Genomic DNA, 27,185 nt, shown 5'->3' on the forward strand with positions numbered 1-27,185 from the left:
ATCAATTCCTCCAAGGTGGCTCGCGCCAAAGGGCTATTAATTTTTTACGCGGTATAACAATTATACTGATCCAGAGGACTCCTGGAGTTATCGCTTCTCAGCTATTTTAGCTGTAATCAAGTGTAGTACCTGTTCCTCTCAGGGTGAAATCTGAGACGGAAACGATTCGTTTCCCTTTATATTTTCATTCGGATTTTTGAACACAGAGCACGGTAATGAAGCTTGCTTCTACTGCTCCGGGTTGTCCTGGTTTTTGCATTACCGCCAGGTTCGGCCCACATTCCACTTTGGTGGATATTAGTATACTAATAAATTATTCAATACAACTGTATAAACAGAGTATCTCGTAATAAATTCCGCGAGACTAACCGCGATTTGTGTTCATATAGTTGATGTTCGAACTACTCGTGTTTAAGTAATGATCCGATCCTACCAAAACGTAACCAATAAAAATCATGTCCAACTACTAGTAGTAATAGAGAATTATATTTTGCCTAAATAGAGTCGCCAATCTCTGCAAAAAAAAAAGAATTAAAATATGGAAAAGTATTAGCATAGAGAAAACCAAGTTACACAAACACCTGCATCTCCGAACAATGAAATAATCAAATTTATCTGGGTAAGGGGAATATAAACTTACCTATTATTATATGTTATATGCTTCCAAGCCAACTCAGTTACACACACAACATAAACATGTGAGATTCAAGCCGCAACATAGACATTTGAATTTTTACGCATCGAAAGGCGGAAACAACTTACGCTCCTTGTGGCCAAGGGTTCTAATTTTCAGCAGGGAAATTGTTGCAATATTCTTTATTTTATGCCCCTGTAAAGCTTTTTAAACCCACGCTGAAATAGAGCCTAAGATGAAAAGAATATGGGCACAATACCAAATAAGATGTATGTGTATTTTGTTCATACAAGGAATCCGGAATACGTTTGCTGTTGTGCCTATAGTGTGATCAATTCCTCCAAGGTGGCTCGCGCCAAAGGGCTATTAATTTTTTACGCGGTACATAACAAATATACTGATCCAGAGGAATCCTGGAATTATCGCTTCTCGGCTATTTTAGCTGTGATCAAGTGTAGTGCCTGTTCTTCTCAGGGTGAAATCTGAGACGAAAACGATTCGTTTTCTCTATATTTCATTCGGATTTTTGAACACAGAGCACGGTAATGAAGTTTGCTTCTACTGCTCCGGGTTGTACTGGTCTTGCATTATCGCCAGGTTCGGCCCACATTCCACTTTGGTGGATATTAGTATACTAATAAATTATTCCAATACAACTGTATAAACAGAGTATCTGGTAATAAATTCCGCGAGACTAACCGCGATTTGTGTTCATATAGTTGATGTTCATATAGTTGAACTACTCGTGTTTAAGTAATGATCCGATCCTACCAAAACGCAACCAATAAAATCATGTCCAACTACTAGTAGTAATAGAGAATTATATTTTGCTTTAATAGAGTCGCCAATCTCTGCCAAAAAAAGAATTAAAATATGGAAAAGTATTAGCATAGAGAAAACCAAGGTACACAAACACCTGCATCTCCGAACAATAAAATAATCAAATATATCTGGGTAAGGGGAATATAAACTTACCTATTATTATATGTTATATGCATCCGTTAACGTCTCTAGACAAGCCAACTCAGTTACACACACAACATAAAACATGTGAGATTCAATCCGCAATATAAAATGCGAGATTCAAGCCGCAACATAGACATTTGAATTTTTTCGCATCGAAAGGCGGAAACAACTTACGCCCCGTGTGGCCAAGGGTTCTAATTTTCAGCAGGGAAATCGTTGCAATGTTCTTTATTTTTTGCCCCTGTAAAGCTTTTTAAACCCACGCAGAAATAGAGCCTAAGATGAAAAGAATATGGGCACAATACCAAATAAGATGTATGTGTATTTTGTTCCATACAAGGAATCCGGAATACGTTTGCTGTTGTGCCTATAGTGTGATCAATTCCTCCAAGGTGGCTCGCGCCAAAGGGCTATTAATTTTTTACGCGGTATATAACAAATATACTGATCCAGAGGAATCCTGGAATTATCGCTTCTCGGCTATTTTAGCTGTGATCAAGTGTAGTGCCTGTTCTTCTCAGGGTGAAATCTGAGACGAAAACGATTCGTTTTCTCTATATTTCATTCGGATTTTTGAACACAGAGCACGGTAATGAAGCTTGCTTCTACTGCTCCGGGTTGTACTGGTCTTGCATTATCGCCAGGTTCGGCCCACATTCCACTTTGGTGGATATTAGTATACTAATAAATTATTCCAATACAACTGTATAAACAGAGTATCTGGTAATAAATTCCGCGAGACTAACCGCGATTTGTGTTCATATAGTTGAACTACTCGTGTTTAAGTAATGATCCGATCCTACCAAAACGCAACCAATAAAAATCATGTCCAACTACTAGTAGTAATAGAGAATTATATTTTGCCTTAATAGAGTCGCCAATCTCTGCCAAAAAAAGAATTAAAATATGGAAAAGTATTAGCATAGAGAAAACCAAGGTACACAAACACCTGCATCTCCGAACAATAAAATAATCAAATATATCTGGGTAAGGGGAATATAAACTTACCTATTATTATATGTTATATGCATCCGTTAACGTCTCTAGACAAGCCAACTCAGTTACACACACAACATAAAACATGTGAGATTCAATCCGCAATATAAAATGCGAGATTCAAGCCGCAACATAGACATTTGAATTTTTTCGCATCGAAAGGCGGAAACAACTTACGCCCCGTGTGGCCAAGGGTTCTAATTTTCAGCAGGGAAATCGTTGCAATGTTCTTTATTTTTTGCCCCTGTAAAGCTTTTTAAACCCACGCCGAAATAGAGCCTAAGATGAAAAGAATATGGACACAATACCAACTAAGATGTATGTGTATTTTGTTCCATACACGGAATCCGGAATACGTTTGCTGTTGTGCCTATAGTGTGATCAATTCCTCCAAGGTGGCTCGCGCCAAAGGGCTATTAATTTTTTACGCGGTATAACAATTATACTGATCCAGAGGACTCCTGGAGTTATCGCTTCTCGGCTATTTTAGCTGTGATCAAGTGTAGTACCTGTTCTTCTCAGGGTGAAATCTGAGACGGAAACGATTCGTTTCCTCTATATTTCATTCGGATTTTTGAACACAGAGCACGGTAATGAAGCTTGCTTCTACTGCTCCGGGTTGTCCTGGTCTTGCATTATCGCCAGGTTCGGCCCACATTCCACTTTGGTGGATATTAGTATACTAATAAATTATTCCAATACAACTGTATAAACAGAGTATCTGGTATCTCGTAATAAATTCCGCGAGACTAACCGCGATTTGTGTTCATATAGTTGATGTTCGAACTACTCGTGTTTAAGTAATGATCCGATCCTACCAAAACGCAACCAATAAAAATCATGTCCAACTACTAGTAGTAATAGAGAATTATATTTTGCCTTAATAGAGTCGCCAATCTCTGCCAAAAAAAGAATTAAAATATGGAAAAGTATTAGCATAGAGAAAACCAAGGTACACAAACACCTGCATCTCCGAACAATGAAATAATCAAATATATCTGGGTAAGGGGAATATAAACTTACCTATTATTATATGTTATATGCATCCGTTAACGTCTAACTAGACAAGCCAACTCAGTTACACACACAACATAAACATGTGAGATTCAATGCAATATAAAATGCGAGATTCAAGCCGCAACATAGACATTTGAATTTTTTCGCATCGAAAGGCGGAAACAACTTACGCCCCGTGTGGCCAAGGGTTCTAATTTTCAGCAGGGAAATTGTTGCAATATTCTTTATTTTTTGCCCCTGTAAAGCTTTTTAAACCCACGCCGAAATAGAGCCTAAGATGAAAAGAATATGGGCACAATACCAACTAAGATGTATGTGTATTTTGTTCCATACAAGGAATCCGGAATACGTTTGCTGTTGTGCCTATAGTGTGATCAATTCCTCCAAGGTGGCTCGCGCCAAAGGGCTATTAATTTTTTACGCGGTATAACAATTATACTGATCCAGAGGACTCCTGGAGTTATCGCTTCTCGGCTATTTTAGCTGTGATCAAGTGTAGTACCTGTTCTTCTCAGGGTGAAATCTGAGACGAAAACGATTCGTTTCCTATATTTCATTCGGATTTTTGAACACAGAGCACGGTAATGAAGCTTGCTTCTACTGCTCCGGGTTGTCCTGGTTTGCATTATCGCCAGGTTCGGCCCACATTCCACTTTGGTGGATATTAGTATACTAATAAATTATTCCAATACAACTGTATAAACAGAGTATCTGGTAATAAATTCCGCGAGACTAACCGCGATTTGTGTTCATATAGTTGATGTTCGAACTACTCGTGTTTAAGTAATGATCCGATCCTACCAAAACGCAACCAATAAAAATCATGTCCAACTACTAGTAGTAATAGAGAATTATATTTTGCCTTAATAGAGTCGCCAATCTCTGCCAAAAAAAAGAATTAAAATATGGAAAAGTATTAGCATAGAGAAAACCAAGGTACACAAACACCTGCATCTCCGAACAATAAAATAATCAAATATATCTGGGTAAGGGGAATATAAACTTACCTATTATTATATGTTATATGCTTCCCAAGCCAACTCAGTTACACACACAACATAAACATGTGAGATTCAAGCCGCAACATAGACATTTGAATTTTTTCGCATCGAAAGGCGGAAACAACTTACGCCCGTGTGGCCAAGGGTTCTAATTTTCAGCAGGGAAATTGTTGCAATGTTCTTTATTTTTTGCCCCTGTAAAGCTTTTTAAACCCACGCAGAAATAGAGCCTAAGATGAAAAGAATATGGGCACAATACCAAATAAGATGTATGTGTATTTTGTTCCATACAAGGAATCCGGAATACGTTTGCTGTTGTGCCTATAGTGTGATCAATTCCTCCAAGGTGGCTCGCGCCAAAGGGCTATTAATTTTTTACGCGGTATATAACAAATATACTGATCCAGAGGAATCCTGGAATTATCGCTTCTCGGCTATTTTAGCTGTGATCAAGTGTAGTGCCTGTTCTTCTCAGGGTGAAATCTGAGACGAAAACGATTCGTTTCTCTATATTTCATTCGGATTTTTGAACACAGAGCACGGTAATGAAGCTTGCTTCTACTGCTCCGGGTTGTACTGGTCTTGCATTATCGCCAGGTTCGGCCCACATTCCACTTTGGTGGATATTAGTATACTAATAAATTATTCCAATACAACTGTATAAACAGAGTATCTGGTAATAAATTCCGCGAGACTAACCGCGATTTGTGTTCATATAGTTGATGTTCATATAGAACTACTCGTGTTTAAGTAATGATCCGATCCTACCAAAACGCAACCAATAAAAATCATGTCCAACTACTAGTAGTAATAGAGAATTATATTTTGCCTTAATAGAGTCGCCAATCTCTGCCAAAAAAAGAATTAAAATATGGAAAAGTATTAGCATAGAGAAAACCAAGGTACACAAACACCTGCATCTCCGAACAATAAAATAATCAAATATATCTGGGTAAGGGGAATATAAACTTACCTATTATTATATGTTATATGCATCCGTTAACGTCTAACTAGACAAGCCAACTCAGTTACACACACAACATAAAACATGTGAGATTCAATCCGCAATATAAAATGCGAGATTCAAGCCGCAACATAGACATTTGAATTTTTTCGCATCGAAAGGCGGAAACAACTTACGCCCCGTGTGGCCAAGGGTTCTAATTTTCAGCAGGGAAATCGTTGCAATGTTCTTTATTTTTTGCCCCTGTAAAGCTTTTTAAACCCACGCCGAAATAGAGCCTAAGATGAAAAGAATATGGACACAATACCAACTAAGATGTATGTGTATTTTGTTCCATACACGGAATCCGGAATACGTTTGCTGTTGTGCCTATAGTGTGATCAATTCCTCCAAGGTGGCTCGCGCCAAAGGGCTATTAATTTTTTACGCGGTATAACAATTATACTGATCCAGAGGACTCCTGGAGTTATCGCTTCTCGGCTATTTTAGCTGTGATCAAGTGTAGTACCTGTTCTTCTCAGGGTGTAATCTGAGACGGAAACGATTCGTTTCCTCTATATTTCATTCGGATTTTTGAACACAGAGCACGGTAATGAAGCTTGCTTCTACTGCTCCGGGTTGTCCTGGTCTTGCATTATCGCCAGGTTCGGCCCACATTCCACTTTGGTGGATATTAGTATACTAATAAATTATTCCAATACAACTGTATAAACAGAGTATCTCGTAATAAATTCCGCGAGACTAACCGCGATTTGTGTTCATATAGTTGATGTTCGAACTACTCGTGTTTAAGTAATGATCCGATCCTACCAAAACGCAACCAATAAAAATCATGTCCAACTACTAGTAGTAATAGAGAATTATATTTTGCCTTAATAGAGTCGCCAATCTCTGCCAAAAAAAAGAATTAAAATATGGAAAAGTATTAGCATAGAGAAAACCAAGGTACACAAACACCTGCATCTCCGAACAATGAAATAATCAAATATATCTGAGAAGGGGAATATAAACTTACCTATTATTATATGTTATATGCATCCGTTAACGTCTAACTAGACAAGCCAACTCAGTTACACACACAACATAAACATGCGAGATTCAAGCCGCAACATGACATTTGAATTTTTTCGCATCGAAAGGCGGAAACAACTTACGCCCCGTGTGGCCAAGGGTTCTAATTTTCAGCAGGGAAATTGTTGCAATATTCTTTATTTTTTGCCCCTGTAAAGCTTTTAAACCCACGCCGAAATAGAGCCTAAGATGAAAAGAATATGGGCACAATACCAACTAAGATGTATGTGTATTTTGTTCCATACAAGGAATCCGGAATACGTTTGCTATTGTGCCTATAGTGTGATCAATTCCTCCAAGGTGGCTCGCGCCAAAGGGCTATTAATTTTTTACGCGGTATAACAATTATACTGATCCAGAGGACTCCTGGAATTATCGCTTCTCGGCTATTTTAGCTGTGATCAAGTGTAGTACCTGTTCTTCTCAGGGTGAAATCTGAGACGGAAACGATTCGTTTCCTCTATATTTCATTCGGATTTTTGAACACAGAGCACGGTAATGAAGCTTGCTTCTACTGCTCCGGGTTGTCCTGGTTTTGCATTATCGCCAGGTTCGGCCCACATTCCACTTTGGTGGATATTAGTATACTAATAAATTATTCCAATACAACTGTATAAACAGAGTATCTGGTAATAAATTCCGCGAGACTAACCGCGATTTGTGTTCATATAGTTGATGTTCATATAGTTGAACTACTCGTGTTTAAGTAATGATCCGATCCTACCAAAACGTAACCAATAAAAATCATGTCCAACTACTAGTAGTAATAGAGAATTATATTTTGCCTAATAGAGTCGCCAATCTCTGCCAAAAAAAGAATTAAAATATGGAAAAGTATTAGCATAGAGAAAACCAAGTACACAAACACCTGCATCTCCGAACAATAAAATAATCAAATATATCTGGGTAAGGGGAATATAAACTTACCTATTATTATATGTTATATGCATCCGTTAACGTCTCTAGACAAGCCAACTCAGTTACACACACAACATAAAACATGTGAGATTCAATCCGCAATATAAAATGCGACATTTGAATTTTTTCGCATCGAAAGGCGGAAACAACTTACGCCCCGTGTGGCCAAGGGTTCTAATTTTCAGCAGGGAAATCGTTGCAATGTTCTTTATTTTTTGCCCCTGTAAAGCTTTTTAAACCCACGCGAAATAGAGCCTAAGATGAAAAGAATATGGGCACAATACCAAATAAGATGTATGTGTATTTTGTTCCATACAAGGAATCCGGAATACGTTTGCTGTTGTGCCTATAGTGTGATCAATTCCTCCAAGGTGGCTCGCGCCAAAGGGCTATTAATTTTTTACGCGGTATATAACAAATATACTGATCCAGAGGAATCCTGGAATTATCGCTTCTCGGCTATTTTAGCTGTGATCAAGTGTAGTGCCTGTTCTTCTCAGGGTGAAATCTGAGACGAAAACGATTCGTTTTCTCTATATTTCATTCGGATTTTTGAACACAGAGCACGGTAATGAAGCTTGCTTCTACTGCTCCGGGTTGTACTGGTCTTGCATTATCGCCAGGTTCGGCCCACATTCCACTTTGGTGGATATTAGTATACTAATAAATTATTCCAATACAACTGTATAAACAGAGTATCTGGTAATAAATTCCGCGAGACTAACCGCGATTTGTGTTCATATAGTTGATGTTCACTACTCGTGTTTAAGTAATGATCCGATCCTACCAAAACGCAACCAATAAAAATCATGTCCAACTACTAGTAGTAATAGAGAATTATATTTTGCCTTAATAGAGTCGCCAATCTCTGCCAAAAAAAGAATTAAAATATGGAAAAGTATTAGCATAGAGAAAACCAAGGTACACAAACACCTGCATCTCCGAACAATAAAATAATCAAATATATCTGGGTAAGGGGAATATAAACTTACCTATTATTATATGTTATATGCATCCGTTAACGTCTAACTAGACAAGCCAACTCAGTTACACACACAACATAAAACATGTGAGATTCAATCCGCAATATAAAATGCGAGATTCAAGCCGCAACATAGACATTTGAATTTTTTCGCATCGAAAGGCGGAAACAACTTACGCCCCGTGTGGCCAAGGGTTCTAATTTTCAGCAGGGAAATCGTTGCAATGTTCTTTATTTTTTGCCCCTGTAAAGCTTTTTAAACCCACGCCGAAATAGAGCCTAAGATGAAAAGAATATGGGCACAATACCAAATAAGATGTATGTGTATTTTGTTCCATACAAGGAATCCGGAATACGTTTGCTGTTGTGCCTATAGTGTGATCAATTCCTCCAAGGTGGCTCGCGCCAAAGGGCTATTAATTTTTTACGCGGTATAACAAATATACTGATCCAGAGGAATCCTGGAATTATCGCTTCTCGGCTATTTTAGCTGTGATCAAGTGTAGTACCTGTTCTTCTCAGGGTGAAATCTGAGACGAAACGATTCGTTTCTCTATATTTCATTCGGATTTTTGAACACAGAGCACGGTAATGAAGCTTGCTTCTACTGCTCCGGGTTGTCTGGTCTTGCATTATCGCCAGGTTCGGCCCACATTCCACTTTGGTGGATATTAGTATACTAATAAATTATTCCAATACAACTGTATAAACAGAGTATCTGGTAATAAATTCCGCGAGACTAACCGCGATTTGTGTTCATATAGTTGAACTACTCGTGTTTAAGTAATGATCCGATCCTACCAAAACGCAACCAATAAAAATCATGTCCAACTACTAGTAGTAATAGAGAATTATATTTTGCCTTAATAGAGTCGCCAATCTCTGCCAAAAAAAGAATTAAAATATGGAAAAGTATTAGCATAGAGAAAACCAAGGTACACAAACACCTGCATCTCCGAACAATGAAATAATCAAATATATCTGGGTAAGGGGAATATAAACTTACCTATTATTATATGTTATATGCATCCGTTAACGTCTAACTAGACAAGCCAACTCAGTTACACACACAACATAAAACATGTGAGATTCAATCCGCAATATAAAATGCGAGATTCAAGCCGCAACATAGACATTTGAATTTTTTCGCATCGAAAGGCGGAAACAACTTACGCCCCGTGTGGCCAAGGGTTCTAATTTTCAGCAGGGAAATCGTTGCAATATTCTTTATTTTTTGCCCCTGTAAAGCTTTTTAAACCCACGCCGAAATAGAGCCTAAGATGAAAAGAATATGGGCACAATACCAACTAAGATGTATGTGTATTTTGTTCCATACAAGGAATCCGGAATACGTTTGCTGTTGTGCCTATAGTGTGATCAATTCCTCCAAGGTGGCTCGCGCCAAAGGGCTATTAATTTTTTACGCGGTATAACAATTATACTGATCCAGAGGACTCCTGGAGTTATCGCTTCTCGGCTATTTTAGCTGTGATCAAGTGTAGTACCTGTTCTTCTCAGGGTGTAATCTGAGACGGAAACGATTCGTTTCCTCTATATTTCATTCGGATTTTTGAACACAGAGCACGGTAATGAAGCTTGCTTCTACTGCTCCGGGTTGTCCTGGTCTTGCATTATCGCCAGGTTCGGCCCACATTCCACTTTGGTGGATATTAGTATACTAATAAATTATTCCAATACAACTGTATAAACAGAGTATCTCGTAATAAATTCCGCGAGACTAACCGCGATTTGTGTTCATATAGTTGATGTTCGAACTACTCGTGTTTAAGTAATGATCCGATCCTACCAAAACGCAACCAATAAAAATCATGTCCAACTACTAGTAGTAATAGAGAATTATATTTTGCCTTAATAGAGTCGCCAATCTCTGCCAAAAAAAAGAATTAAAATATGGAAAAGTATTAGCATAGAGAAAACCAAGGTACACAAACACCTGCATCTCCGAACAATGAAATAATCAAATATATCTGGGTAAGGGGAATATAAACTTACCTATTATTATATGTTATATGCATCCGTTAACGTCTAACTAGACAAGCCAACTCAGTTACACACACAACATAAACATGTGAGATTCAAGCCGCAACATGGACATTTGAATTTTTTCGCATCGAAAGGCGGAAACAACTTACGCCCCGTGTGGCCAAGGGTTCTAATTTTCAGCAGGGAAATTGTTGCAATATTCTTTATTTTTTGCCCCTGTAAAGCTTTTAAACCCACGCCGAAATAGAGCCTAAGATGAAAAGAATATGGGCACAATACCAACTAAGATGTATGTGTATTTTGTTCCATACAAGGAATCCGGAATACGTTTGCTATTGTGCCTATAGTGTGATCAATTCCTCCAAGGTGGCTCGCGCCAAAGGGCTATTAATTTTTTACGCGGTATAACAATTATACTGATCCAGAGGACTCCTGGAGTTATCGCTTCTCGGCTATTTTAGCTGTGATCAAGTGTAGTACCTGTTCTTCTCAGGGTGAAATCTGAGACGGAAACGATTCGTTTCCTCTATATTTCATTCGGATTTTTGAACACAGAGCACGGTAATGAAGCTTGCTTCTACTGCTCCGGGTTGTCCTGGTTTGCATTATCGCCAGGTTCGGCCCACATTCCACTTTGGTGGATATTAGTATACTAATAAATTATTCCAATACAACTGTATAAACAGAGTATCTGGTAATAAATTCCGCGAGACTAACCGCGATTTGTGTTCATATAGTTGATGTTCATATAGTTGAACTACTCGTGTTTAAGTAATGATCCGATCCTACCAAAACGTAACCAATAAAAATCATGTCCAACTACTAGTAGTAATAGAGAATTATATTTTGCCTTAATAGAGTCGCCAATCTCTGCCAAAAAAAGAATTAAAATATGGAAAAGTATTAGCATAGAGAAAACCAAGGTACACAAACACCTGCATCTCCGAACAATGAAATAATCAAATATATCTGGGTAAGGGGAATATAAACTTACCTATTATTATATGTTATATGCATTCCCAGCCAACTCAGTTACACACACAACATAAAACATGTGAGATTCAAGCCGCAACATAGACATTTGAATTTTTTCGCATCGAAAGGCGGAAACAACTTACGCCCCGTGTGGCCAAGGGTTCTAATTTTCAGCAGGGAAATCGTTGCAATGTTCTTTATTTTTTGCCCCTGTAAAGCTTTTTAAACCCACGCTGAAATAGAGCCTAAGATGAAAAGAATATGGGCACAATACCAAATAAGATGTATGTGTATTTTGTTCCATACAAGGAATCCGGAATACGTTTGCTGTTGTGCCTATAGTGTGATCAATTCCTCCAAGGTGGCTCGCGCCAAAGGGCTATTAATTTTTTACGCGGTATATAACAAATATACTGATCCAGAGGAATCCTGGAATTATCGCTTCTCGGCTATTTTAGCTGTGATCAAGTGTAGTGCCTGTTCTTCTCAGGGTGAAATCTGAGACGAAAACGATTCGTTTTCTCTATATTTCATTCGGATTTTTGAACACAGAGCACGGTAATGAAGCTTGCTTCTACTGCTCCGGGTTGTACTGGTCTTGCATTATCGCCAGGTTCGGCCCACATTCCACTTTGGTGGATATTAGTATACTAATAAATTATTCCAATACAACTGTATAAACAGAGTATCTGGTAATAAATTCCGCGAGACTAACCGCGATTTGTGTTCATATAGTTGATGTTCATATAGTTGAACTACTCGTGTTTAAGTAATGATCCGATCCTACCAAAACGCAACCAATAAAAATCATGTCCAACTACTAGTAGTAATAGAGAATTATATTTTGCCTTAATAGAGTCGCCAATCTCTGCCAAAAAAAGAATTAAAATATGGAAAAGTATTAGCATAGAGAAAACCAAGGTACACAAACACCTGCATCTCCGAACAATAAAATAATCAAATATATCTGGGTAAGGGGAATATAAACTTACCTATTATTATATGTTATATGCATCCGTTAACGTCTAACTAGACAAGCCAACTCAGTTACACACACAACATAAAACATGTGAGATTCAATCCGCAATATAAAATGCGAGATTCAAGCCGCAACATAGACATTTGAATTTTTTCGCATCGAAAGGCGGAAACAACTTACGCCCCGTGTGGCCAAGGGTTCTAATTTTCAGCAGGGAAATCGTTGCAATGTTCTTTATTTTTTGCCCCTGTAAAGCTTTTTAAACCCACGCCGAAATAGAGCCTAAGATGAAAAGAATATGGGCACAATACCAAATAAGATGTATGTGTATTTTGTTCCATACAAGGAATCCGGAATACGTTTGCTGTTGTGCCTATAGTGTGATCAATTCCTCCAAGGTGGCTCGCGCCAAAGGGCTATTAATTTTTTACGCGGTATATAACAATATACTGATCCAGAGGAATCCTGGAATTATCGCTTCTCGGCTATTTTAGCTGTGATCAAGTGTAGTGCCTGTTCTTCTCAGGGTGAAATCTGAGACGAAACGATTCGTTTCTCTATATTTCATTCGGATTTTTGAACACAGAGCACGGTAATGAAGCTTGCTTCTACTGCTCCGGGTTGTCTGGTCTTGCATTATCGCCAGGTTCGGCCCACATTCCACTTTGGTGGATATTAGTATACTAATAAATTATTCCAATACAACTGTATAAACAGAGTATCTGGTAATAAATTCCGCGAGACTAACCGCGATTTGTGTTCATATAGTTGAACTACTCGTGTTTAAGTAATGATCCGATCCTACCAAAACGCAACCAATAAAAATCATGTCCAACTACTAGTAGTAATAGAGAATTATATTTTGCCTTAATAGAGTCGCCAATCTCTGCCAAAAAAAGAATTAAAATATGGAAAAGTATTAGCATAGAGAAAACCAAGGTACACAAACACCTGCATCTCCGAACAATAAATAATCAAATATATCTGGGTAAGGGGAATATAAACTTACCTATTATTATATGTTATATGCATCCGTTAACGTCTAACTAGACAAGCCAACTCAGTTACACACACAACATAAACATGTGAGATTCAAAATGCAATATAAAATGCGAGATTCAAGCCGCAACATAGACATTTGAATTTTTTCGCATCGAAAGGCGGAAACAACTTACGCCCCGTGTGGCCAAGGGTTCTAATTTTCAGCAGGGAAATCGTTGCAATATTCTTTATTTTTTGCCCCTGTAAAGCTTTTTAAACCCACGCCGAAATAGAGCCTAAGATGAAAAGAATATGGGCACAATACCAACTAAGATGTATGTGTATTTTGTTCCATACAAGGAATCCGGAATACGTTTGCTGTTGTGCCTATAGTGTGATCAATTCCTCCAAGGTGGCTCGCGCCAAAGGGCTATTAATTTTTTACGCGGTATAACAATTATACTGATCCAGAGGACTCCTGGAGTTATCGCTTCTCGGCTATTTTAGCTGTGATCAAGTGTAGTACCTGTTCTTCTCAGGGTGAAATCTGAGACGGAAACGATTCGTTTCCTCTATATTTCATTCGGATTTTTGAACACAGAGCACGGTAATGAAGCTTGCTTCTACTGCTCCGGGTTGTCCTGGTTTTGCATTATCGCCAGGTTCGGCCCACATTCCACTTTGGTGGATATTAGTATACTAATAAATTATTCCAATACAACTGTATAAACAGAGTATCTCGTAATAAATTCCGCGAGACTAACCGCGATTTGTGTTCATATAGTTGATGTTCGAACTACTCGTGTTTAAGTAATGATCCGATCCTACCAAAACGCAACCAATAAAAATCATGTCCAACTACTAGTAGTAATAGAGAATTATATTTTGCCTTAATAGAGTCGCCAATCTCTGCCAAAAAAAGAATTAAAATATGGAAAAGTATTAGCATAGAGAAAACCAAGGTACACAAACACCTGCATCTCCGAACAATGAAATAATCAAATTATCTGGGTAAGGGGAATATAAACTTACCTATTATTATATGTTATATGCATTCCTAACAAGCCAACTCAGTTACACACACAACATAAACATGTGAGATTCAAGCCGCGAGATTCAAGCCGCAACATTTTGAATTTTTTCGCATCGAAAGGCGGAAACAACTTACGCCCTGTGGCCAAGGGTTCTAATTTTCAGCAGGGAAATTGTTGCAATATTCTTTATTTTTTGCCCCTGTAAAGCTTTTTAAACCCACGCCGAAATAGAGCCTAAGATGAAAAGAATATGGGCACAATACCAAATAAGATGTATGTGTATTTTGTTCCATACAAGGAATCCGGAATACGTTTGCTGTTGTGCCTATAGTGTGATCAATTCCTCCAAGGTGGCTCGCGCCAAAGGGCTATTAATTTTTTACGCGGTATAACAATATACTGATCCAGAGGAATCCTGGAATTATCGCTTCTCGGCTATTTTAGCTGTGATCAAGTGTAGTGCCTGTTCTTCTCAGGGTGAAATCTGAGACGAAAACGATTCGTTTCTCTATATTTCATTCGGATTTTTGAACACAGAGCACGGTAATGAAGCTTGCTTCTACTGCTCCGGGTTGTACTGGTCTTGCATTATCGCCAGGTTCGGCCCACATTCCACTTTGGTGGATATTAGTATACTAATAAATTATTCCAATACAACTGTATAAACAGAGTATCTGGTAATAAATTCCGCGAGACTAACCGCGATTTGTGTTCATATAGTTGATGTTCGAACTACTCGTGTTTAAGTAATGATCCGATCCTACCAAAACGCAACCAATAAAAATCATGTCCAACTACTAGTAGTAATAGAGAATTATATTTTGCCTTAATAGAGTCGCCAATCTCTGCCAAAAAAAGAATTAAAATATGGAAAAGTATTAGCATAGAGAAAACCAAGGTACACAAACACCTGCATCTCCGAACAATAAAATAATCAAATATATCTGGGTAAGGGGAATATAAACTTACCTATTATTATATGTTATATGCATCCGTTAACGTCTCTAGACAAGCCAACTCAGTTACACACACAACATAAAACATGTGAGATTCAATCCGCAATATAAAATGCGAGATTCAAGCCGCAACATAGACATTTGAATTTTTTCGCATCGAAAGGCGGAAACAACTTACGCCCCGTGTGGCCAAGGGTTCTAATTTTCAGCAGGGAAATCGTTGCAATGTTCTTTATTTTTTGCCCCTGTAAAGCTTTTTAAACCCACGCAGAAATAGAGCCTAAGATGAAAAGAATATGGGCACAATACCAAATAAGATGTATGTGTATTTTGTTCCATACAAGGAATCCGGAATACGTTTGCTGTTGTGCCTATAGTGTGATCAATTCCTCCAAGGTGGCTCGCGCCAAAGGGCTATTAATTTTTTACGCGGTATATAACAAATATACTGATCCAGAGGAATCCTGGAATTATCGCTTCTCGGCTATTTTAGCTGTGATCAAGTGTAGTGCCTGTTCTTCTCAGGGTGAAATCTGAGACGAAAACGATTCGTTTTCTCTATATTTCATTCGGATTTTTGAACACAGAGCACGGTAATGAAGCTTGCTTCTACTGCTCCGGGTTGTACTGGTCTTGCATTATCGCCAGGTTCGGCCCACATTCCACTTTGGTGGATATTAGTATACTAATAAATTATTCCAATACAACTGTATAAACAGAGTATCTGGTAATAAATTCCGCGAGACTAACCGCGATTTGTGTTCATATAGTTGAACTACTCGTGTTTAAGTAATGATCCGATCCTACCAAAACGCAACCAATAAAAATCATGTCCAACTACTAGTAGTAATAGAGAATTATATTTTGCCTTAATAGAGTCGCCAATCTCTGCCAAAAAAAGAATTAAAATATGGAAAAGTATTAGCATAGAGAAAACCAAGGTACACAAACACCTGCATCTCCGAACAATAAAATAATCAAATATATCTGGGTAAGGGGAATATAAACTTACCTATTATTATATGTTATATGCATCCGTTAACGTCTAACTAGACAAGCCAACTCAGTTACACACACAACATAAAACATGTGAGATTCAATCCGCAATATAAAATGCGAGATTCAAGCCGCAACATAGACATTTGAATTTTTTCGCATCGAAAGGCGGAAACAACTTACGCCCCGTGTGGCCAAGGGTTCTAATTTTCAGCAGGGAAATCGTTGCAATGTTCTTTATTTTTTGCCCCTGTAAAGCTTTTTAAACCCACGCCGAAATAGAGCCTAAGATGAAAAGAATATGGACACAATACCAACTAAGATGTATGTGTATTTTGTTCCATACACGGAATCCGGAATACGTTTGCTGTTGTGCCTATAGTGTGATCAATTCCTCCAAGGTGGCTCGCGCCAAAGGGCTATTAATTTTTTACGCGGTATAACAATTATACTGATCCAGAGGACTCCTGGAGTTATCGCTTCTCGGCTATTTTAGCTGTGATCAAGTGTAGTACCTGTTCTTCTCAGGGTGTAATCTGAGACGGAAACGATTCGTTTCCTCTATATTTCATTCGGATTTTTGAACACAGAGCACGGTAATGAAGCTTGCTTCTACTGCTCCGGGTTGTCCTGGTCTTGCATTATCGCCAGGTTCGGCCCACATTCCACTTTGGTGGATATTAGTATACTAATAAATTTTCCAATACAACTGTATAAACAGAGTATCTCGTAATAAATTCCGCGAGACTAACCGCGATTTGTGTTCATATAGTTGATGTTCGAACTACTCGTGTTTAAGTAATGATCCAATCCTACCAAAACGCAACCAATAAAAATCATGTCCAACTACTAGTAGTAATAGAGAATTATATTTTGCCTTAATAGAGTCGCCAATCTCTGCCAAAAAAAAGAATTAAAATATGGAAAAGTATTAGCATAGAGAAAACCAAGGTACACAAACACCTGCATCTCCGAACAATGAAATAATCAAATATATCTGAGAAGGGGAATATAAACTTACCTATTATTATATGTTATATGCATCCGTTAACGTCTAACTAGACAAGCCAACTCAGTTACACACACAACATAAACATGTGAGATTCAAAATGCAATATAAACATGCGAGATTCAAGCCGCAACATGGACATTTGAATTTTTTCGCATCGAAAGGCGGAAACAACTTACGCCCCGTGTGGCCAAGGGTTCTAATTTTCAGCAGGGAAATTGTTGCAATATTCTTTATTTTTTGCCCCTGTAAAGCCTTTTAAACCCACGCCGAAATAGAGCCTAAGATGAAAAGAATATGGGCACAATACCAACTAAGATGTATGTGTATTTTGTTCCATACAAGGAATCCGGAATACGTTTGCTATTGTGCCTATAGTGTGATCAATTCCTCCAAGGTGGCTCGCGCCAAAGGGCTATTAATTTTTTACGCGGTATAACAATTATACTGATCCAGAGGACTCCTGGAGTTATCGCTTCTCAGCTATTTTAGCTGTAATCAAGTGTAGTACCTGTTCTCTCAGGGTGAAATCTGAGACGGAAACGATTCGTTTCCCTTTATATTTCATTCGGATTTTTGAACACAGAGCACGGTAATGAAGCTTGCTTCTACTGCTCCGGGTTGTCCTGGTTTTGCATTACCGCCAGGTTCGGCCCACATTCCACTTTGGTGGATATTAGTATACTAATAAATTATTCCAATACAACTGTATAAACAGAGTATCTCGTAATAAATTCCGCGAGACTAACCGCGATTTGTGTTCATATAGTTGATGTTCGAACTACTCGTGTTTAAGTAATGATCCGATCCTACCAAAACGTAACCAATAAAAATCATGTCCAACTACTAGTAGTAATAGAGAATTATATTTTGCCTAAATAGAGTCGCCAATCTCTGCAAAAAAAAGAATTAAAATATGGAAAAGTATTAGCATAGAGAAAACCAAGTTACACAAACACCTGCATCTCCGAACAATGAAATAATCAAATTTATCTGGGTAAGGGGAATATAAACTTACCTATTATTATATGTTATATGCTTCCCAAGCCAACTCAGTTACACACACAACATAAACATGTGAGATTCAAGCCGCAACATAGACATTTGAATTTTTTCGCATCGAAAGGCGGAAACAACTTACGCTCCTTGTGGCCAAGGGTTCTAATTTTCAGCAGGGAAATTGTTGCAATATTCTTTATTTTATGCCCCTGTAAAGCTTTTTAAACCCACGCTGAAATAGAGCCTAAGATGAAAAGAATATGGGCACAATACCAAATAAGATGTATGTGTATTTTGTTCCATACAAGGAATCCGGAATACGTTTGCTGTTGTGCCTATAGTGTGATCAATTCCTCCAAGGTGGCTCGCGCCAAAGGGCTATTAATTTTTTACGCGGTACATAACAAATATACTGATCCAGAGGAATCCTGGAATTATCGCTTCTCGGCTATTTTAGCTGTGATCAAGTGTAGTGCCTGTTCTTCTCAGGGTGAAATCTGAGACGAAAACGATTCGTTTTCTCTATATTTCATTCGGATTTTTGAACACAGAGCACGGTAATGAAGTTGCTTCTACTGCTCCGGGTTGTACTGGTCTTGCATTATCGCCAGGTTCGGCCCACATTCCACTTTGGTGGATATTAGTATACTAATAAATTATTCCAATACAACTGTATAAACAGAGTATCTGGTAATAAATTCCGCGAGACTAACCGCGATTTGTGTTCATATAGTTGATGTTCATATAGTTGAACTACTCGTGTTTAAGTAATGATCCGATCCTACCAAAACGCAACCAATAAAAATCATGTCCAACTACTAGTAGTAATAGAGAATTATATTTTGCCTTAATAGAGTCGCCAATCTCTGCCAAAAAAAGAATTAAAATATGGAAAAGTATTAGCATAGAGAAAACCAAGGTACACAAACACCTGCATCTCCGAACAATAAAATAATCAAATATATCTGGGTAAGGGGAATATAAACTTACCTATTATTATATGTTATATGCATCCGTTAACGTCTCTAGACAAGCCAACTCAGTTACACACACAACATAAAACATGTGAGATTCAATCCGCAATATAAAATGCGAGATTCAAGCCGCAACATAGACATTTGAATTTTTTCGCATCGAAAGGCGGAAACAACTTACGCCCCGTGTGGCCAAGGGTTCTAATTTTCAGCAGGGAAATCGTTGCAATGTTCTTTATTTTTTGCCCCTGTAAAGCTTTTTAAACCCACGCAGAAATAGAGCCTAAGATGAAAAGAATATGGGCACAATACCAAATAAGATGTATGTGTATTTTGTTCCATACAAGGAATCCGGAATACGTTTGCTGTTGTGCCTATAGTGTGATCAATTCCTCCAAGGTGGCTCGCGCCAAAGGGCTATTAATTTTTTACGCGGTATATAACAAATATACTGATCCAGAGGAATCCTGGAATTATCGCTTCTCGGCTATTTTAGCTGTGATCAAGTGTAGTGCCTGTTCTTCTCAGGGTGAAATCTGAGACGAAAACGATTCGTTTTCTCTATATTTCATTCGGATTTTTGAACACAGAGCACGGTAATGAAGCTTGCTTCTACTGCTCCGGGTTGTACTGGTCTTGCATTATCGCCAGGTTCGGCCCACATTCCACTTTGGTGGATATTAGTATACTAATAAATTATTCCAATACAACTGTATAAACAGAGTATCTGGTAATAAATTCCGCGAGACTAACCGCGATTTGTGTTCATATAGTTGAACTACTCGTGTTTAAGTAATGATCCGATCCTACCAAAACGCAACCAATAAAAATCATGTCCAACTACTAGTAGTAATAGAGAATTATATTTTGCCTTAATAGAGTCGCCAATCTCTGCCAAAAAAAGAATTAAAATATGGAAAAGTATTAGCATAGAGAAAACCAAGGTACACAAACACCTGCATCTCCGAACAATAAAATAATCAAATATATCTGGGTAAGGGGAATATAAACTTACCTATTATTATATGTTATATGCATCCGTTAACGTCTAACTAGACAAGCCAACTCAGTTACACACACAACATAAAACATGTGAGATTCAATCCGCAATATAAAATGCGAGATTCAAGCCGCAACATAGACATTTGAATTTTTTCGCATCGAAAGGCGGAAACAACTTACGCCCCGTGTGGCCAAGGGTTCTAATTTTCAGCAGGGAAATCGTTGCAATGTTCTTTATTTTTTGCCCCTGTAAAGCTTTTTAAACCCACGCCGAAATAGAGCCTAAGATGAAAAGAATATGGACACAATACCAACTAAGATGTATGTGTATTTTGTTCCATACACGGAATCCGGAATACGTTTGCTGTTGTGCCTATAGTGTGATCAATTCCTCCAAGGTGGCTCGCGCCAAAGGGCTATTAATTTTTTACGCGGTATAACAATTATACTGATCCAGAGGACTCCTGGAGTTATCGCTTCTCGGCTATTTTAGCTGTGATCAAGTGTAGTACCTGTTCTTCTCAGGGTGTAATCTGAGACGGAAACGATTCGTTTCCTCTATATTTCATTCGGATTTTTGAACACAGAGCACGGTAATGAAGCTTGCTTCTACTGCTCCGGGTTGTCCTGGTCTTGCATTATCGCCAGGTTCGGCCCACATTCCACTTTGGTGGATATTAGTATACTAATAAATTATTCCAATACAACTGTATAAACAGAGTATCTCGTAATAAATTCCGCGAGACTAACCGCGATTTGTGTTCATATAGTTGATGTTCGAACTACTCGTGTTTAAGTAATGATCCAATCCTACCAAAACGCAACCAATAAAAATCATGTCCAACTACTAGTAGTAATAGAGAATTATATTTTGCCTTAATAGAGTCGCCAATCTCTGCCAAAAAAAAGAATTAAAATATGGAAAAGTATTAGCATAGAGAAAACCAAGGTACACAAACACCTGCATCTCCGAACAATGAAATAATCAAATATATCTGAGAAGGGGAATATAAACTTACCTATTATTATATGTTATATGCATCCGTTAACGTCTAACTAGACAAGCCAACTCAGTTACACACACAACATAAACATGTGAGATTCAAAATGCAATATAAACATGCGAGATTCAAGCCGCAACATGGACATTTGAATTTTTTCGCATCGAAAGGCGGAAACAACTTACGCCCCGTGTGGCCAAGGGTTCTAATTTTCAGCAGGGAAATTGTTGCAATATTCTTTATTTTTTGCCCCTGTAAAGCCTTTTAAACCCACGCCGAAATAGAGCCTAAGATGAAAAGAATATGGGCACAATACCAACTAAGATGTATGTGTATTTTGTTCCATACAAGGAATCCGGAATACGTTTGCTATTGTGCCTATAGTGTGATCAATTCCTCCAAGGTGGCTCGCGCCAAAGGGCTATTAATTTTTTACGCGGTATAACAATTATACTGATCCAGAGGACTCCTGGAGTTATCGCTTCTCAGCTATTTTAGCTGTAATCAAGTGTAGTACCTGTTCTCTCAGGGTGAAATCTGAGACGGAAACGATTCGTTTCCCTTTATATTTCATTCGGATTTTTGAACACAGAGCACGGTAATGAAGCTTGCTTCTACTGCTCCGGGTTGTCCTGGTTTTGCATTACCGCCAGGTTCGGCCCACATTCCACTTTGGTGGATATTAGTATACTAATAAATTATTCCAATACAACTGTATAAACAGAGTATCTCGTAATAAATTCCGCGAGACTAACCGCGATTTGTGTTCATATAGTTGATGTTCGAACTACTCGTGTTTAAGTAATGATCCGATCCTACCAAAACGTAACCAATAAAAATCATGTCCAACTACTAGTAGTAATAGAGAATTATATTTTGCCTAAATAGAGTCGCCAATTTCTGCAAAAAAAGAATTAAAATATGGAAAAGTATTAGCATAGAGAAAACCAAGTTACACAAACACCTGCATCTCCGAACAATGAAATAATCAAATTTATCTGGGTAAGGGGAATATAAACTTACCTATTATTATATGTTATATGCTTCCCAAGCCAACTCAGTTACACACACAACATAAACATGTGAGATTCAAGCCGCAACATAGACATTTGAATTTTTTCGCATCGAAAGGCGGAAACAACTTACGCCCTTGTGGCCAAGGGTTCTAATTTTCAGCAGGGAAATTGTTGCAATATTCTTTATTTTATGCCCCTGTAAAGCTTTTTAAACCCACGCTGAAATAGAGCCTAAGATGAAAAGAATATGGGCACAATACCAAATAAGATGTATGTGTATTTTGTTCCATACAAGGAATCCGGAATACGTTTGCTGTTGTGCCTATAGTGTGATCAATTCCTCCAAGGTGGCTCGCGCCAAAGGGCTATTAATTTTTTACGCGGTACATAACAAATATACTGATCCAGAGGAATCCTGGAATTATCGCTTCTCGGCTATTTTAGCTGTGATCAAGTGTAGTGCCTGTTCTTCTCAGGGTGAAATCTGAGACGAAAACGATTCGTTTTCTCTATATTTCATTCGGATTTTTGAACACAGAGCACGGTAATGAAGCTTGCTTCTACTGCTCCGGGTTGTACTGGTCTTGCATTATCGCCAGGTTCGGCCCACATTCCACTTTGGTGGATATTAGTATACTAATAAATTATTCCAATACAACTGTATAAACAGAGTATCTGGTAATAAATTCCGCGAGACTAACCGCGATTTGTGTTCATATAGTTGATGTTCATATAGTTGAACTACTCGTGTTTAAGTAATGATCCGATCCTACCAAAACGCAACCAATAAAAATCATGTCCAACTACTAGTAGTAATAGAGAATTATATTTTGCCTTAATAGAGTCGCCAATCTCTGCCAAAAAAAGAATTAAAATATGGAAAAGTATTAGCATAGAGAAAACCAAGGTACACAAACACCTGCATCTCCGAACAATAAAATAATCAAATATATCTGGGTAAGGGGAATATAAACTTACCTATTATTATATGTTATATGCATCCGTTAACGTCTCTAGACAAGCCAACTCAGTTACACACACAACATAAAACATGTGAGATTCAATCCGCAATATAAAATGCGAGATTCAAGCCGCAACATAGACATTTGAATTTTTTCGCATCGAAAGGCGGAAACAACTTACGCCCCGTGTGGCCAAGGGTTCTAATTTTCAGCAGGGAAATCGTTGCAATGTTCTTTATTTTTTGCCCCTGTAAAGCTTTTTAAACCCACGCAGAAATAGAGCCTAAGATGAAAAGAATATGGGCACAATACCAAATAAGATGTATGTGTATTTTGTTCCATACAAGGAATCCGGAATACGTTTGCTGTTGTGCCTATAGTGTGATCAATTCCTCCAAGGTGGCTCGCGCCAAAGGGCTATTAATTTTTTACGCGGTATATAACAAATATACTGATCCAGAGGAATCCTGGAATTATCGCTTCTCGGCTATTTTAGCTGTGATCAAGTGTAGTGCCTGTTCTTCTCAGGGTGAAATCTGAGACGAAAACGATTCGTTTTCTCTATATTTCATTCGGATTTTTGAACACAGAGCACGGTAATGAAGCTTGCTTCTACTGCTCCGGGTTGTACTGGTCTTGCATTATCGCCAGGTTCGGCCCACATTCCACTTTGGTGGATATTAGTATACTAATAAATTATTCCAATACAACTGTATAAACAGAGTATCTGGTAATAAATTCCGCGAGACTAACCGCGATTTGTGTTCATATAGTTGAACTACTCGTGTTTAAGTAATGATCCGATCCTACCAAAACGCAACCAATAAAAATCATGTCCAACTACTAGTAGTAATAGAGAATTATATTTTGCCTTAATAGAGTCGCCAATCTCTGCCAAAAAAAGAATTAAAATATGGAAAAGTATTAGCATAGAGAAAACCAAGGTACACAAACACCTGCATCTCCGAACAATAAAATAATCAAATATATCTGGGTAAGGGGAATATAAACTTACCTATTATTATATGTTATATGCATCCGTTAACGTCTAACTAGACAAGCCAACTCAGTTACACACACAACATAAAACATGTGAGATTCAATCCGCAATATAAAATGCGAGATTCAAGCCGCAACATAGACATTTGAATTTTTTCGCATCGAAAGGCGGAAACAACTTACGCCCCGTGTGGCCAAGGGTTCTAATTTTCAGCAGGGAAATCGTTGCAATGTTCTTTATTTTTTGCCCCTGTAAAGCTTTTTAAACCCACGCCGAAATAGAGCCTAAGATGAAAAGAATATGGACACAATACCAACTAAGATGTATGTGTATTTTGTTCCATACACGGAATCCGGAATACGTTTGCTGTTGTGCCTATAGTGTGATCAATTCCTCCAAGGTGGCTCGCGCCAAAGGGCTATTAATTTTTTACGCGGTATAACAATTATACTGATCCAGAGGACTCCTGGAGTTATCGCTTCTCGGCTATTTTAGCTGTGATCAAGTGTAGTACCTGTTCTTCTCAGGGTGTAATCTGAGACGGAAACGATTCGTTTCCTCTATATTTCATTCGGATTTTTGAACACAGAGCACGGTAATGAAGCTTGCTTCTACTGCTCCGGGTTGTCCTGGTCTTGCATTATCGCCAGGTTCGGCCCACATTCCACTTTGGTGGATATTAGTATACTAATAAATTTTCCAATACAACTGTATAAACAGAGTATCTCGTAATAAATTCCGCGAGACTAACCGCGATTTGTGTTCATATAGTTGATGTTCGAACTACTCGTGTTTAAGTAATGATCCAATCCTACCAAAACGCAACCAATAAAAATCATGTCCAACTACTAGTAGTAATAGAGAATTATATTTTGCCTTAATAGAGTCGCCAATCTCTGCCAAAAAAAAGAATTAAAATATGGAAAAGTATTAGCATAGAGAAAACCAAGGTACACAAACACCTGCATCTCCGAACAATGAAATAATCAAATATATCTGAGAAGGGGAATATAAACTTACCTATTATTATATGTTATATGCATCCGTTAACGTCTAACTAGACAAGCCAACTCAGTTACACACACAACATAAACATGTGAGATTCAAAATGCAATATAAACATGCGAGATTCAAGCCGCAACATGGACATTTGAATTTTTTCGCATCGAAAGGCGGAAACAACTTACGCCCCGTGTGGCCAAGGGTTCTAATTTTCAGCAGGGAAATTGTTGCAATATTCTTTATTTTTTGCCCCTGTAAAGCCTTTTAAACCCACGCCGAAATAGAGCCTAAGATGAAAAGAATATGGGCACAATACCAACTAAGATGTATGTGTATTTTGTTCCATACAAGGAATCCGGAATACGTTTGCTATTGTGCCTATAGTGTGATCAATTCCTCCAAGGTGGCTCGCGCCAAAGGGCTATTAATTTTTTACGCGGTATAACAATTATACTGATCCAGAGGACTCCTGGAGTTATCGCTTCTCAGCTATTTTAGCTGTAATCAAGTGTAGTACCTGTTCTCTCAGGGTGAAATCTGAGACGGAAACGATTCGTTTCCCTTTATATTTCATTCGGATTTTTGAACACAGAGCACGGTAATGAAGCTTGCTTCTACTGCTCCGGGTTGTCCTGGTTTTGCATTACCGCCAGGTTCGGCCCACATTCCACTTTGGTGGATATTAGTATACTAATAAATTATTCCAATACAACTGTATAAACAGAGTATCTCGTAATAAATTCCGCGAGACTAACCGCGATTTGTGTTCATATAGTTGATGTTCGAACTACTCGTGTTTAAGTAATGATCCGATCCTACCAAAACGTAACCAATAAAAATCATGTCCAACTACTAGTAGTAATAGAGAATTATATTTTGCCTAAATAGAGTCGCCAATCTCTGCAAAAAAAAGAATTAAAATATGGAAAAGTATTAGCATAGAGAAAACCAAGTTACACAAACACCTGCATCTCCGAACAATGAAATAATCAAATTTATCTGGGTAAGGGGAATATAAACTTACCTATTATTATATGTTATATGCTTCCCAAGCCAACTCAGTTACACACACAACATAAACATGTGAGATTCAAGCCGCAACATAGACATTTGAATTTTTTCGCATCGAAAGGCGGAAACAACTTACGCCCTTGTGGCCAAGGGTTCTAATTTTCAGCAGGGAAATTGTTGCAATATTCTTTATTTTTTGCCCCTGTAAAGCTTTTTAAACCCACGCTGAAATAGAGCCTAAGATGAAAAGAATATGGGCACAATACCAAATAAGATGTATGTGTATTTTGTTCCATACAAGGAATCCGGAATACGTTTGCTGTTGTGCCTATAGTGTGATCAATTCCTCCAAGGTGGCTCGCGCCAAAGGGCTATTAATTTTTTACGCGGTATAACAAATATACTGATCCAGAGGAATCCTGGAATTATCGCTTCTCGGCTATTTTAGCTGTGATCAAGTGTAGTGCCTGTTCTTCTCAGGGTGAAATCTGAGACGAAAACGATTCGTTTTCTCTATATTTCATTCGGATTTTTGAACACAGAGCACGGTAATGAAGCTTGCTTCTACTGCTCCGGGTTGTACTGGTCTTGCATTATCGCCAGGTTCGGCCCACATTCCACTTTGGTGGATATTAGTATACTAATAAATTATTCCAATACAACTGTATAAACAGAGTATCTGGTAATAAATTCCGCGAGACTAACCGCGATTTGTGTTCATATAGTTGATGTTCA

General features: G+C 38.1%; 28 non-coding genes across 28 annotated transcripts; all 28 read left to right on the forward strand.

Annotated features, from left to right (window-relative positions):
* Positions 1-89: 89 nt before the first annotated feature.
* Positions 90-284, forward strand: LOC149724393 (U2 spliceosomal RNA). The gene has a single exon (XR_016386670.1). It is a non-coding gene; the product is annotated as a U2 spliceosomal RNA (small nuclear RNA).
* A 771-nt stretch (positions 285-1,055) lies between these two features.
* Positions 1,056-1,247, forward strand: LOC149724394 (U2 spliceosomal RNA). Its single transcript, XR_016386657.1, has one exon. It is a non-coding gene; the product is annotated as a U2 spliceosomal RNA (small nuclear RNA).
* Positions 1,248-2,068: 821 nt separating this feature from the next.
* On the forward strand, positions 2,069-2,260 carry LOC149724395 (U2 spliceosomal RNA). Its single transcript, XR_016386646.1, has one exon. It is a non-coding gene; the product is annotated as a U2 spliceosomal RNA (small nuclear RNA).
* An 805-nt stretch (positions 2,261-3,065) lies between these two features.
* Positions 3,066-3,257, forward strand: LOC149724396 (U2 spliceosomal RNA). The gene has a single exon (XR_016386626.1). It is a non-coding gene; the product is annotated as a U2 spliceosomal RNA (small nuclear RNA).
* An 818-nt stretch (positions 3,258-4,075) lies between these two features.
* LOC149724397 (U2 spliceosomal RNA) lies at positions 4,076-4,264 on the forward strand. Its single transcript, XR_016386644.1, has one exon. It is a non-coding gene; the product is annotated as a U2 spliceosomal RNA (small nuclear RNA).
* A 772-nt stretch (positions 4,265-5,036) lies between these two features.
* On the forward strand, positions 5,037-5,227 carry LOC149724398 (U2 spliceosomal RNA). Its single transcript, XR_016386660.1, has one exon. It is a non-coding gene; the product is annotated as a U2 spliceosomal RNA (small nuclear RNA).
* Positions 5,228-6,046: 819 nt separating this feature from the next.
* Positions 6,047-6,238, forward strand: LOC149724399 (U2 spliceosomal RNA). Its single transcript, XR_016386634.1, has one exon. It is a non-coding gene; the product is annotated as a U2 spliceosomal RNA (small nuclear RNA).
* Positions 6,239-7,023: 785 nt separating this feature from the next.
* Positions 7,024-7,215, forward strand: LOC149724400 (U2 spliceosomal RNA). Its single transcript, XR_016386623.1, has one exon. It is a non-coding gene; the product is annotated as a U2 spliceosomal RNA (small nuclear RNA).
* Positions 7,216-8,014: 799 nt separating this feature from the next.
* Positions 8,015-8,206, forward strand: LOC149724401 (U2 spliceosomal RNA). The gene has a single exon (XR_016386648.1). It is a non-coding gene; the product is annotated as a U2 spliceosomal RNA (small nuclear RNA).
* An 812-nt stretch (positions 8,207-9,018) lies between these two features.
* Positions 9,019-9,207, forward strand: LOC149724402 (U2 spliceosomal RNA). The gene has a single exon (XR_016386655.1). It is a non-coding gene; the product is annotated as a U2 spliceosomal RNA (small nuclear RNA).
* An 807-nt stretch (positions 9,208-10,014) lies between these two features.
* On the forward strand, positions 10,015-10,206 carry LOC149724403 (U2 spliceosomal RNA). The gene has a single exon (XR_016386635.1). It is a non-coding gene; the product is annotated as a U2 spliceosomal RNA (small nuclear RNA).
* Positions 10,207-10,993: 787 nt separating this feature from the next.
* Positions 10,994-11,184, forward strand: LOC149724404 (U2 spliceosomal RNA). Its single transcript, XR_016386631.1, has one exon. It is a non-coding gene; the product is annotated as a U2 spliceosomal RNA (small nuclear RNA).
* A 781-nt stretch (positions 11,185-11,965) lies between these two features.
* LOC149724405 (U2 spliceosomal RNA) lies at positions 11,966-12,157 on the forward strand. Its single transcript, XR_016386649.1, has one exon. It is a non-coding gene; the product is annotated as a U2 spliceosomal RNA (small nuclear RNA).
* Positions 12,158-12,980: 823 nt separating this feature from the next.
* Positions 12,981-13,169, forward strand: LOC149724406 (U2 spliceosomal RNA). The gene has a single exon (XR_016386662.1). It is a non-coding gene; the product is annotated as a U2 spliceosomal RNA (small nuclear RNA).
* An 805-nt stretch (positions 13,170-13,974) lies between these two features.
* LOC149724407 (U2 spliceosomal RNA) lies at positions 13,975-14,166 on the forward strand. Its single transcript, XR_016386624.1, has one exon. It is a non-coding gene; the product is annotated as a U2 spliceosomal RNA (small nuclear RNA).
* Positions 14,167-14,945: 779 nt separating this feature from the next.
* Positions 14,946-15,136, forward strand: LOC149724408 (U2 spliceosomal RNA). Its single transcript, XR_016386661.1, has one exon. It is a non-coding gene; the product is annotated as a U2 spliceosomal RNA (small nuclear RNA).
* An 814-nt stretch (positions 15,137-15,950) lies between these two features.
* Positions 15,951-16,142, forward strand: LOC149724409 (U2 spliceosomal RNA). The gene has a single exon (XR_016386650.1). It is a non-coding gene; the product is annotated as a U2 spliceosomal RNA (small nuclear RNA).
* Positions 16,143-16,949: 807 nt separating this feature from the next.
* Positions 16,950-17,141, forward strand: LOC149724410 (U2 spliceosomal RNA). Its single transcript, XR_016386637.1, has one exon. It is a non-coding gene; the product is annotated as a U2 spliceosomal RNA (small nuclear RNA).
* Positions 17,142-17,954: 813 nt separating this feature from the next.
* LOC149724411 (U2 spliceosomal RNA) lies at positions 17,955-18,146 on the forward strand. Its single transcript, XR_016386665.1, has one exon. It is a non-coding gene; the product is annotated as a U2 spliceosomal RNA (small nuclear RNA).
* A 772-nt stretch (positions 18,147-18,918) lies between these two features.
* On the forward strand, positions 18,919-19,109 carry LOC149724412 (U2 spliceosomal RNA). Its single transcript, XR_016386668.1, has one exon. It is a non-coding gene; the product is annotated as a U2 spliceosomal RNA (small nuclear RNA).
* Positions 19,110-19,931: 822 nt separating this feature from the next.
* On the forward strand, positions 19,932-20,123 carry LOC149724413 (U2 spliceosomal RNA). Its single transcript, XR_016386651.1, has one exon. It is a non-coding gene; the product is annotated as a U2 spliceosomal RNA (small nuclear RNA).
* Positions 20,124-20,930: 807 nt separating this feature from the next.
* LOC149724414 (U2 spliceosomal RNA) lies at positions 20,931-21,122 on the forward strand. Its single transcript, XR_016386638.1, has one exon. It is a non-coding gene; the product is annotated as a U2 spliceosomal RNA (small nuclear RNA).
* Positions 21,123-21,936: 814 nt separating this feature from the next.
* On the forward strand, positions 21,937-22,128 carry LOC149724415 (U2 spliceosomal RNA). Its single transcript, XR_016386666.1, has one exon. It is a non-coding gene; the product is annotated as a U2 spliceosomal RNA (small nuclear RNA).
* Positions 22,129-22,898: 770 nt separating this feature from the next.
* LOC149724416 (U2 spliceosomal RNA) lies at positions 22,899-23,090 on the forward strand. The gene has a single exon (XR_016386652.1). It is a non-coding gene; the product is annotated as a U2 spliceosomal RNA (small nuclear RNA).
* Positions 23,091-23,912: 822 nt separating this feature from the next.
* LOC149724417 (U2 spliceosomal RNA) lies at positions 23,913-24,104 on the forward strand. The gene has a single exon (XR_016386653.1). It is a non-coding gene; the product is annotated as a U2 spliceosomal RNA (small nuclear RNA).
* An 807-nt stretch (positions 24,105-24,911) lies between these two features.
* On the forward strand, positions 24,912-25,103 carry LOC149724418 (U2 spliceosomal RNA). The gene has a single exon (XR_016386639.1). It is a non-coding gene; the product is annotated as a U2 spliceosomal RNA (small nuclear RNA).
* An 813-nt stretch (positions 25,104-25,916) lies between these two features.
* Positions 25,917-26,108, forward strand: LOC149724419 (U2 spliceosomal RNA). The gene has a single exon (XR_016386667.1). It is a non-coding gene; the product is annotated as a U2 spliceosomal RNA (small nuclear RNA).
* A 769-nt stretch (positions 26,109-26,877) lies between these two features.
* On the forward strand, positions 26,878-27,069 carry LOC149724420 (U2 spliceosomal RNA). Its single transcript, XR_016386654.1, has one exon. It is a non-coding gene; the product is annotated as a U2 spliceosomal RNA (small nuclear RNA).
* The last annotated feature ends 116 nt before the right edge of the window (positions 27,070-27,185 follow it).

Source organism: Ciona robusta, unplaced genomic scaffold, assembly GCF_009617815.1.
Source record: "Ciona robusta unplaced genomic scaffold, ASM961781v2 AP042731.1".
Taxonomy (NCBI): domain Eukaryota; kingdom Metazoa; phylum Chordata; class Ascidiacea; order Phlebobranchia; family Cionidae; genus Ciona; species Ciona robusta.